The following is a 12,723-nucleotide window of genomic DNA, read 5'->3' on the forward strand; positions in this document are numbered from 1 at the left end:
ATTTGTGAATATACATCTCATTTCACCTACCTTTGGAATTTTACGTCTTCTCTGTTCTCCACAGGGTTAGAAATGTAACAAGAGAGAAGGAATAATGGGACTATTAAACCCTTGTTTACTGGTCACATGGGTTAAAAAAGAGAAAAAAAAAAAATTTCACCACTCCCACTGCAAAGAGCTACATTTTCAGTGTAGGAAATGGGGGTAGGGTAAGTTCAGGACAGAACTAGATCACAGAGCTTCAGCAACACACTCTCAGGGCTTAGTTACATAAAGCTGCTTTTGCTTATCCAAAAGTTCACGAACTTACTCCACAGCTTCCAGCATTAACTAAAAAAGAACTGGTTTTCCACACTGTCAAGATTCCCAGTTTACAGAACATATCCAAGGGGTCTTATGTGTAAGTATAAAATCACTCTCAACTTCTAAACAATATTTAAACTGCGAAATAATAAAGATCAAAAAAGCAGAGGAAACCATCAGTTCAGTTCAGTCACTCAGTCATGTCCTACTTTTTGCGACCCCATGGACTGCAGTACGCCAGGCCGCCCTGTCCATCACCAACTCCCGGAGTTTACTCAAACTCATGTCCATTGAGTCGGTGATGCCATCCAACCATCTCATTCTCTGTTGTACCTTTTTCTTCCCACCTTCAGTCTTTCCCAACATTAGGGTCTCTTCCAATAAGTCCGTTCTTCGCATCAGGTAGCCAAAGTCTTGGAGTTTCAGCTTCTGCATCAGAAAAGTCATGGTGATGAATTTTCTTTCAGAAATTAAAGTTGAAGGGTCTTTTAAGAAAATTATAGGCCAAAATCAAGATCTTTCTCCAAACAGATTTTATTCCCAACCCAAAATACACAGACACACTCACACCATTTGTTTGGGGAGAGTTCTCAGAGGACTTCACGAACCCCCCCGGGCAAGGTCCCTCTCCCTCCCTGCACGCTGCCCGCCCCAACCTTTGGCACCTCTTTCACAGCACCTCTCTCAGTTCTCAACAGTGCCAGCCTTGTTCAGCTGCAGAATCAGACCTGTTACCGTCAAAAGCAAAACCAGAAAGCCCCCATTCTCTAAGTTGGAGCCTCTGCTGGAGTCAGGGAATGGGGAAGCAGAGCCCGCTCTTAGACTGCCCACCGGAGATCAGTTTCTGCGAACTGGGGCTCTGGGCCTTAAGGCTGTCAGACACGTTTCCAAAAGACCTGCTGCTACTTTGTGATCTAATCCATTCTAGCAAATCAGTCAAACCCAAGGAGGGAGTCGTGGGAACCTTCAATTTAAAGCCAGTCCGTCAAAAGCACAGGTAACAACCTGGGCTTGCGATTGGCATCTGAGGTGCAGGGAGTCTTGTGGGATGAACCTTGGATCTATGGAATCTGACACTACCTCTGGGGGCATGGATGTTCAGTCACTTCTTTGCAATGCTATGGACTGTAGCCCACCAGGCTCCTCTGTCCATGGGATTCTCCAGGCAAGAATACTAGAATGGTTGCCATGCCCTCTTCCAGGGCAACTTTCCGACCAAGGGATCAAACCTGTCTCCTGAAGCTGGGTAGATAGTATCAGGACTGAGTTGAATTGTAATACACACAGCTGGTATCCAAAGAACTGGTTTGGAGGTGTGGGTAAACACATGCTTCCCTCACATTGGAATCGGTATAAAATCCTTCAGCGCCCTTTCACAACTCCCTCCTTTCTTGGCTCCTATGAAATCACCATCTCCTAGCTCTCCCGCCTCTATTTCTATTTGTTCTCCTTGTCCTTCTCTGGCTCCTCTTCATCCACCCAATTTTTAAAGTCAGTATCTTTAAGAGTTCTATCCAGGCCCTTCTTCTCTTCTCAATGCACACACCCTCCTTGTGTGGGGACCTCAGTCATCATCAGCTTCAACCTGATCTACATTCTAATGACTTTTAAGTCTCTGCCTTCAGTCAAGATCTCTCCTGACATCTAGCTCCTCATATCCAACTGCCTGCTGGGCATCTTTCACTTGAATTCATTCATTCATTCATTCCATAAATAAAGAGATCCTACTATGTGCTAGGTCCAGTGCTATTTACTGGAGCTAATGTTGTTGCTTTTGTTTAGTCACTAAGTCGCGTCTGACTCTTTGCAACCCCGTGGACTACAGCCGGCCAGGCTCCTCTGTCCACGGGAGTTCCCAGGCAAGAATACTGGAGTGGATTGCCATTTCTTTCTCCAGGGGATCTTCCCGACCCAGGGATCAAACCCACATCTCCTGTATTGGCAGGCAGATTCTTTACCACTGAGCCAGCAGGGAAGCCTCTGGAGCTAATAGAGGAGAGTAATTTGGCATGAAAATTGAAATCTTAGAACTTATCATTTTAGTAGGAAAATAGACATTAAATATACACTCCTACAAATAAATATCTGATCCTGCTCATTTTCATGTTATTTCCTATCCCTACATGTATTCAACAGATACTCAACAAATTTAATGATTGCCCACTAGATGCTAAACAACTCCCTTCCAACTAGCTGCCTAATCCTGAAACCTGGGGGATCATCCTAGACCCATCCCTCATCCCCTACCTCCAATCAACATTAATTCTTCGCAATGTTTCTCGTCACTTATGTCCACCCAATCACATCCACCTCTACTGCCTTAGTTCAGGCCACAGTGTTTGTGCCCTGGATCCAACAACAGCTTCTTGGGATGGTGCTGCCTCTGGTTGCTCTTTCCCCTTCTATCTGCCCTTTACAGGGCTCCACAGGTTATTGGAACAGACTGGTTCCAAATCGGGAAAGGAGTACGTCAAGGCGGTATTTTGTCACCCTGTTTACTTAATTTATATGCAGAGTACATCATGTGAAATCCTGGGCTGGGGAAGCACAAGCTGGAATCAAGATTGCTGGGAGAAATATCAATAACCTCAGATATGCAGATGACACCACCCTTATGGCAGAAAGCGAAGGAGAACTAAAGAGCCTCTTGATGAAAGCAAAAGACGAGAGTGAAAAAGTTGGCTTAAAACTCAACATTCGGAAAACTAAGATCATGGTATCTGGTCCCATCACTTCATGGCAAATGGATGGGGAAACAATGTAAAGAGTGACAGACTTTATTTTTCTGGGCTCCAAAATCACTGCAGATGATGACTGCAGTCTACTGTAGCCATGAAATTAAAAGACGCTTGCTCCTTGGAAGAAAAGTTATGACCAACCTAGACAGCATATTAAAAAGCAGAGAGAGACGTTACTTTGCCAACAAAAGTCCGTCTAGTCAAGGCTATGGTTTTTCCAGTAATCATGTGTGGATGTGAGAGTTGGACTATAAAGAAAGCTGAGTGACAAAAAATTGATGCTTTTGAACTCTGGTGTTGGAGAAGACTCTTGAGAGTCCCTTGGACTGCAAGGAGATCCAACCAGTCCATCCTAAAGGAAATCAGTCCTGAATATTCATTGGAAGGACTGATGCTGAAGCTGAAACTCCAATACTTTGGCCACCTGATGCGAAGAACTGACTTGTTTGAAAAGAGCCTGATGCTGGGAAAGATTGAGGGCAGGAGGAGAAGAGGACGACAGAGGATGAGATGGTTGGATGGCATCACCGACTCAATGGACATGAGTTTGAGTGGGCTCCAGGAGTTGGTGATGGACAGGGAAGGCTGGCATGCTGCAGTCCATGGGGTCGCAAAGAGTCGGACACGACTGAGCAACTGAACTGAACTGAACTGAGAGGTTCTTTCTTTCTTTTTTTTAATTTTATTTATTTATTTTCTGCTGCCCTGGGTCTTCATTGCTGTGTGCAGGTTTCCTCTGGTTGCAGCAAGCAGGGGCTACTGCTCGTTGTGGTGTGCGGGCATCTCGTTGCGATGACTTCTCTTGCTGCGGTTCACGGGCCCTAGAGTGCACAGGGTTCAGTAGTTGTACCGTTCAGGCTTAGTTGCTCCGTGGCATGTGGAGTCTTCTCAAACCAGGGATCTTACCCTGTCCCCTGCATTGGCAGGCAGATTCTTACCCACTGCACCATCACAGAAGTCCCCAGAGTTTATTTCTAAAAATAGCAGTTCTGATTAAGTTTCTTCCCTGCTTAAAAGCCTTCCAAGAGTCCCCACAATCTTCAGACAAATACAGATTCCTGGGGAGGAACAAACTTTGATGTTGTGTTTTGATTTGAATCTGCCATCCCTTATTTTAAGCAGTCTGCAAGGAGGAAGCTCGACCCAAAATGTATATAACTTTATAATTAACAAGAAATCTATTCAGTAGGTGCATTGGCAGGTTACTCATCAAACATCTGGTGGGTTTGCTATTGTACAGAACATGGAGCTCTGCTCGGTCTTGTGTGCCAGCCTGGGTGGGAGGTGGATGTGGGGGAGAATGGATACGTGTATATGAATGGCTGAGTCCCTTCACTGTCCACCTGAAACTGTCACAACATTGTTAATTGGCTATACCCCAATACAAAATGCTTTTGGTGTTAAAAAAAAATAAAATTAAAAAAAATTTCTTTTAATATTGTGGGTTCATGTATAGCTTAAGTGAAAAAATTCAATTTCATATATTATATCCATCAAATAGGTTAAAAAACAATTGCAAAGTCCTATAACACGTTTTATCAGCGTTGAAGTCGTCATTTGCTTGTGGTTAAAGGAATCATTCCTGTGAGATTTAACTAAAACTTTGTCATTAAGAAAAATGAGGGTACTCTTTATTACTTTTTTTAGTTGATGACAAGTAATAAAAGTTATCATAAATTGAAGTGTGATCTTGGCTCCACCTAGACAGTCTCCCCTGGTCGATGTTGCTCTTCTGCGAACATAACAGATTTTCTTATCTTCTCTTACTTTGTTGAGGAGGAAAATAACTAGCACAGGGTAATTCAAATTTTCAACTTGTTTCAACAGTATTATTCATCCCCAAGTCTTCTCATCGAATACAGATATGATCAACATTTCATTTTAATTTTAACCAAAACTGAATTAAAATGGACAAATGACTTTTATTTCCACACTGTTTAGCTGGGCACACAATGCTCTGGCTATCGCTTGCCCCTTGGTCTTGTCAGGCGAGTGTATGCTCCTCGGTTCTTTGTCTCGTCACAACAAAAATTTGGAGTGATGGACATTAAAGCCCCCTTGACGGGTCACAGCTCTCAGAGGACAGGCCGTATTATAGCTCTCAGGTCTCGAACGGACCGTGTTATAGCTCTTAAATAAATCAGTGTCACAGCTCAATGTTACAGCTCTATTTTATTTAGATAATAGCAGGAAAATCCATCTTCGAGGCGTGAGGGCACGTCGACCCAAAGACATGAAGAGCAGAGCGCCCCATCGCGCAGGAGAGAGAGAAGAGGGCTTTGGCTCCTCTTTTTATATGTTTCTCTGTCCCTGGGCCTATCCTATGTAAATTGGGCCAGCCAGGAGTGTTGTTTGTTTTACCTGAGGTTCTCACTCCGGTCCTCGGACCTTCCTTTGTTCTATTTCCACGGGCTTTTCCCTTCCAGGTCTTTTAGCCACCGCCATTCTGGACTCCTTTTCCCTATTCTAACTACTTAACAGTCTCGTCTCTTACTGGGCCTTCCTTGAATGAGTTCTGACCGTGTGGAGCTGTCACAGGCAGTTTCCCAGGAACACCAAGCCATTTAAGCTTTGGAGACCTTCCTTCCTGCTCCAATCTTGCCCAGGTCTTTTAAAAAAAAAAAAAAAAAAAAACGATACTGACACCAATAGACAACTGGGTTAAAAATTCATCTATAACATTTTATTTTACTTTTTTATTTCTATCAATTGCCCCATTAGACTATAACTTTCTTGGAAGCAGAAGCCATGTCATTTTTCTCCCCAGAGCCTAGCTAAATGTCCAACACAAATTTTTATTAACTCCAGGATAAATGAATTAGTTAAAAAATGACTGGATGAACCATATCTTTCCCAAACAAGATCATCCTTTTACACGCTAAAAACATCCAGAAAAACAATAAGAGCTGGACTGAAAGTCCATGAAGTAGGTGTCCAAGTCTGCAAAGAACTTGAAGAGAGTGATGGAGGGCTGACAGATTACCCAAAGAGGTTGACAGTAGACATAAGCAGTAAATGTAAAGATGGCGGAGAGGGGAAGACTTGAAAGACAAAGGGGTTTTGCGAGCACAAGGATGAAAACACAAGGGGAAACCAACTGAAAGGCAATGCCGCCTCCCAGCGGCCCTTGGGATACAGACCTCTATATCCAAGCACTTCCACAAAACAACTTTCTCACTTTGAGTGGTTCTGGGCTATGAGCTTGTGCCAGGCACCTCTTAGTTTATCTCATCTAACCCTCACAACAACCCCTTGTAGACAAATAGCTTGCAGCATAGGAGTTAATCTCACAGACTATGGAGCCAGGATGTCTGCTTCTCTCACTTACTAGCTTTGTGACTGGGACAAATTAGAGCTGGGCATACGTCTCCACCCTCATGGCAGAAAGCAAAGAGGAACTAAAGAGCCTCTTGATGAAGGTGAAAGAGGAGAGTGAAAAAGCTGGCTTAAAACTTAACATTCAAAAAACTAAGGTCATGGCATTTGGTACATCACTTCATGGCAAATGGATGGGGAAACAACGGAAATAGTGACAGACTTTATTTTCTTGGGGTCCAAAATCTCTGCAGATGGTGACTGCAGCCATGAAATTAAAAGACACTTGCTCCTTGGAAGAAAAGCTATGACAAACCTGGTCAGCATATTAAAAAGCAGAGACATTACTTACCAACAAAGGTCTGTCTAATCAAAGCTATGGTTTTTCCAGTAGTCATGTATGGATGTGAGAGTTGGACCATAAAGAAGGCTGAGCACCAAAGAACTGATGCTTTCCATCTGGGGCTTGAGAAGACTCTTGAGAGTTCCTTGGACTGCAAGGAGATCAAATCAGTCAATCCTAAACGAAACCAGCCCTAAACATTCATTGGAAGGACTGATGCTGAAGCTCCAATACTTTGGCCACCTGATGGCAAGAGCTGACTCATTGGAAAAGACCCTGATGCTGGAAAAGATTGAAGGCAGGAGAAGCAGATGACAGACGATGAGATGATTGGATGGCATCACTGATTCAATAGACATGAGTTTGAGCAAACTCTGGGAAATGGTGAAGGACGGGGAAGCCTGGCGTGCTGAAGTTCATGGGGTCATGAAGAATCGGACACAACTGATTGACTGAACAACAACAAATATGTCTCCATCTGTAAAATAGGGATATGGTTAGTACCGATCACATATGTCCTTGACAGCATAGCAAATGCTATACAAATGTTAGCTATTATTATGTCCTTTTGCCTAATGAGAAAAACAAATGTTAAATAAACCAAGCATACAATAGGAACTCAGTAAATAAACTTCCTTTGCTTTCTTCCCTGATGTCTTAGCTCCTTACACTGTGCCCTCTTTAATGGCCCTGAAATTCAAATAGGGGACACCCAAATAGCTAAAAGAAATTAGTTCCTAAAGGCAGCAGTAAGGAATTTCCAGTAAAGAAACACCAAAACCTCCATTAAAAGGCCTAAGGGTATGCAGCTCTGGAAAAGAGAACTCTTAATGTTGCTCTCTTTTTTGTTCTTTTTTTAATTTTTGACTTTTGACTGCATCAGGTCTTAATTGTGGGAAGCTCAGTTAGTTCCCCAACAAGGTTCTGTATGCCCTACATTCAAAGCATGGAGTCTTAACCTCTGCACCACCAGGGAAGTCCCTCTATTGGCACTCTGGCTACTGTTATTAGAGTGAAGACATTCCCAGAAATGAAATTCACTCCACCCAAAACAGGTGTTCTGGGGATTGTGAGAATCAACTAATATTGTGCAGAACATCACATTTCTAGAAATACTCAAATAAATATGATCTGTGTAGAGACTATTTTTCACCATGTTGCCTACAGAAGATGAGGGACCATGACCACATTCAAAAATTAATGTTCATGAAAATAATAGCTTTCGAGCAACACAATCCTGATGTAATTATCAGACTACCCACCCCGGCCCACATTTGTAGTGGCGTGTATCTTTACCTGGTAAGACTGATTGGCAAATCTGCACATCAACAGTAAACAGGCTCCTTTCATACTTACATAAAACTCTCCATGATTCTGCAAGCTTCCTTGGATTCAGATTTTAGTATTCTTGGATGTTCTATATGAGAAACCAAATATACAAACAAATAATGACCAGACCATATACAAAAACAGAACTCTGATCCACAATCTGCCCAAAGCATACCCAGGAAACCAACTCCCGTATCTATAATAAACAGCCCAGGAAGCCAGCTTGCTTTAGGTCATACTTGTAGGAAGTGAGACTGCAGTCTGGAGTATTAGTCCAGGAAGCTAAATAACCCATATAATGATCCACCCAAAAGAGTCAAGACTTGATTAAAAACTGACAGCTTCCCTAATTTTTCCCCACTTCCAATTTAGAACCAACCAGAGAAAGCCAAATATGCACACCTAACCAATCACATAGGATGCCCCAATGTGTGTTAGCCCATTTATACCTGCCCAATGCAAAGAGCCTTGATTCTGGATATACCTGAAACCTTCTCTCTTGTCCCTATTAAAGCTTTCCCATTCCTCTGCCTACATTTGAGTCTGTCAAAATACAAGTGAGGGTGGCTGACTCCCTTTCTGTATAAAACAAGTTCTTGAATACATAGATCCTGCTTTTCTCATTTGGTTGGTCATTTATTTCCATATATTGGACCTAGAAATTCTATGAAGAACTAATTTGCAAACCTTTTTTAATTGCTTAATTGTGTTGTTTCTAAAACAGTCATAAAGTTAGCAAAGAACAACTTTTTTACTTCATCTTGATAACCTAAGTCTATATGCATTCTTGCCTTGAGAACCCCATGAACAATATGAAAAGGCAAAAAGATGTGACACTGAAAGATGAACTCCCCAGGTCGGTGGATGCTCAATAGGATACTGGAGTAGAGCGGAGAAACAGCTCCAGAAGGAATGAAGAGGCTGAGCCAAAGCAGAAACAACACCCAGTTGAGGATGTGTCTGGATATGAAAGCAATACCGACGCTGTAAAGAACAATATTGCATAGGAACCTGGAATGTTACGTCCATGAATCAAAGTAATCTGGAAGTGGTCAAACAGGAGATGGCAAGCATGAACATTGACATTATAGCAATCAGAGAACTAAAATGGACAGTAATGGTCGAATTTAATTCAGATGACCATTATATCTACTACTGTGGGCAAGAATCCCTTAGAAGAAATGGAGTAGCCATCATAGTCAATAAAAGTCCAAATGCAGTACTTGGGTGCAATCTCAAAAATGATAGAATGATCTTGGTTGGCTTCCAAGGCAAAACATTCAATATCACAGTAATCCAAGTCTATGCCCCAATCACTAATATGGAAGAAGTTGAAGTTGAACAGTTCTATGAGAACCTACAAGACTTTCTAGAACTAACACCAAAAAAAGATGCCCTTTTCATCAAAGGTGAATGGAATGCAAAAGTAGGAAGTCAAGAGATAACTGCAGTAACAGGCAAGTTTGGCCTTGCAGTATAAAATGAAGCAGGCAAAAGCCAACAGAGTTTTGCTAAGAGAACGCACTGGTCATAGCAAACACCCTCTTCCAAAAACACAAGAGAAGACTCTACACATGGACATCACCAGATGGTCAAACCAAAATCAGATTGATTATATTTTTGCAGTCGAAGATGTAGATGCTCTACACAGTCAGCAAAAACAAGACCAGGAGCTGATTGTGGCTCAGATCAGGAACTCCTTATTGCCAAATTCAAACTTAAATTTAAGAAAGTAGGGAAAACCAGTAGGCCATTCAGGTGTGACCTAAATCAAATCTCTTATGATTTTACAGTAGAAGTGACAAATAGATTCAAGGGATTAGATCTGATAGACAGAGTGCCTGAAGAAGTATGGGCGGAGGTTCAGTAACACTGTACAGCAGGCAGTGATCAAAACCATTCCTAGGAAAAAGAAGTGCAAAAAGGCAAAATGTTTGTCTGAGGAGGACTTACAAATAGCTGAGAAAAGAGACGCAAACAGCAACGGAGAAAAGGAAAGATATACCCTTCTGAATGCAGAGTTCCAAAGAGTAGCAAGGAGAGAAGAAAGTTTTCCTAAGTGACCAATGCAAAGAAATAGAGAAAAACAATAGAATAGGAAGGACTAGAGATCTCTTTAAGAAAATTAGAGATAGCAAGGGAACATTTCAAGCAAAGACTGGCACAATAAAGGACAGAAAATACATGGACCTAATAGAAGCAGAAGATATTAAGAAGAGGTGGCAAAAATACACAGAAGAACTATATCAAAAAAGATCTTAATGACCCAGATAACCATGATGCTGTGTTCATTCACCTAGACCCAGACATGCTTAAATGCAAAGTCAAGTGGGCCTTAGGAAGCATCACTTAAAACAAAGTTAGTGGAAGTGATGGAATTCCAGCTGAGCTATTTCAAATCCTAAAAGATGATACTGTTAAACTGCTGCACTCACTATGCCAACAAATTTGGAAAACTCACCAGTGGCCACAGGACTGGAAAAGGTCAGTTTTTATCCCAACCCCAAAGAAGGGCAATGCCAAAGAATGTTCAAACTACCGCACAACTGCACTCATTTCACATGCTAGTGAAGTAATGCTCAAATTCTCCAAGCTAAGCTTCAACAGTATGTGAACCCGGAATACCAAGATGTTCAAGCTGGATTTAGAAAAGGCATAGGAACCAGAGGTCAAATTGCCAATGCCGGGGTCCAGCCCCGGCAGGATCCAGGGGGTACCCTCAGGATGAACGGTGTCGGCGAGAGAGAGAGAAGACACATGAGACCAGCCTTGATAGGGCCCAGTCTGCAAGGGAGAGAGAGAGAAAGAGAGAGAGAGAGAGAGAATGACCAGACGGGGGTGCTTGCAGGGTCTCACAGAGTCTGGCAATGCTTTATTTTTTACCGTAGCTTTTATACCCTAAATTAGTACATTTCTAAGGGGAAGATAGTTTAACATTACATCAGCTTGTTCTTCATGAAACCAGGGTGTTTTCTGCATACTTCTTTGTTTATGAGGGTCTTGTACATTATCTTCTGGCCTTGGGGCCTATTAACATTTTATGCAGGTCAGGTGAATGTAAACCTATTTTCTGTTTCTATAGTGACCTTAACTGAAAGGTAGCAGTCTAATAGGGCAACAGTACAGAGTGGAAGTATAACCTTGTTAGCACAAAAATTAATCCTTCTGCAGAAGTTGTCAGTTGCGTTTATCTAAGAAGTTTACCCCACACAGACTCTGCGGCTTCGGTGAGGCAGCTTCTGCCTAGCACTCCTGGCTGACAATTAACAACCATCTCATTGTTACCACACTGGGGTGGTATTTCTCTAGGCTCTTATTTCTCCAGATCTTTAGCTATATTAACAATGGTTTCTATAACACAACCTTAGCACATTAAAAGCAAAAACACAGCAAGCAAAACACAGCAAGCAAATGTCAACTCAATAACCACCTTTAGAATAATTTTTCTGATGTTTTCTAATAGGACTTCCTCACTCCCCAAAGGGCTCTATGTCTACTAGGGCCTTTATATGATCAGGTTCTTTATGCTATTTTATGATTAGGGTATTAATATAAGCAGTCATGCATATTAGTACCAAGGGCATAAATGCATTTGCCAAACAAACTAAAATACCAGCAAAGGAGTTTAAATTAAAACACTCCTTTCACCCTGGATAATCTCATAAAATACCACCACCTGGGAAACTTATTGATTAAAGTTTTAAATTGATTCTTATTTGGGAAGAGGTGGGGGAAGGCCTTCTGCCTGTGTCAGAGAAATTAGGGAGTAGTCTATTGAGGCAGGCATCAGAAAGACAGATATCATCTTTAAGGTGAACACCGGGGGCAGCATTGGGGCAGCTTTTCGGAATCCCTGAAAACCTGATCCGCCTTGCCCGTCAGGCTTTCTCCCCATGACCTTGTCATGGGTGGGATCTCGTGAGCTAGCCTTTTCGAAATCCTCGAAAACCTGATCCGCCTTGCCTGTCAGGTTTTCTCCCTTATGACCTTGTCATGGGTAGGATCTCGTGTGCTGGCTCCCAGCATGCCAACATACACTGGATCATAGAAAAAGCAAGACAATGCCAGAAAAACATCTACTTCTGCTTTATTGACTATGCTAAAGCCTTTAACTGTGTGGATCACAACAAACTGTGGAAAATTCTTAAAGAGATGGGAATACCAGACCACCTTACCTGCTCCCGAGAAACCTGTATGCAGGTCAAGAAGCAACAGTTAGAACCGGGCATGGAACAATGGACTGGTTCCAGATTAGGAAAGGAGTATGTCAAGGTTGTATATTGTCACCCTGCTTATTTAACTTATATGCAGAGTACATCAAGCAAAATGCCAGGCTGGATATAGCACAAGCTGGAATCAAGATTGCCTGGAGAAATATCAATAACCTCAGATATGCAGATGACACCGTCCTTATGGCAGAAAGCAAAGAGAAACTAAAGAGCCTCTTGATGAAGGTGAAAGAGAAGATTGAAAAAGTTGGCTTAAAACTCAACATACAGAAAACTAAGATCATGGCATCTGGTCCCATCACTTCATGGCAAATAGATGGAACAATGGAAGCAGTGAAAGACTTTATTTTCTTGGGGTCCAAAATCACTGCAGATGGTGAATGTAGTCATGAAATTAAAAGACACTTGCTCCTTGGAAGAAAAACTACCACAGGCCTCATTAGCGTATTAAAAAGCAGAGACATTA

The 12,723-nt window shown here is 42.1% G+C and overlaps 1 protein-coding gene across 1 annotated transcript in view; it reads right to left on the minus strand.

Moving 5' to 3' along the window:
• LOC133042669 (17-beta-hydroxysteroid dehydrogenase type 6) overlaps positions 1-6,864 on the minus strand; it is a 28,805-nt gene extending 21,941 nt beyond the window's left edge. Inside the window, exons 1-2 of the mRNA XM_061123517.1 lie at positions 6,709-6,864; positions 637-732 (exon numbers count right to left, since the gene is read on the minus strand). The gene's annotated coding sequence lies outside the window, so the exon portion shown is untranslated. The remainder of the gene's footprint in view (positions 1-636; positions 733-6,708) is intronic.
• Between the last annotated feature and the right edge of the window lie 5,859 nt (positions 6,865-12,723).

Source organism: Dama dama, chromosome 3, assembly GCF_033118175.1.
Source record: "Dama dama isolate Ldn47 chromosome 3, ASM3311817v1, whole genome shotgun sequence".
NCBI classification, from domain to species: Eukaryota; Metazoa; Chordata; class Mammalia; order Artiodactyla; family Cervidae; genus Dama; species Dama dama.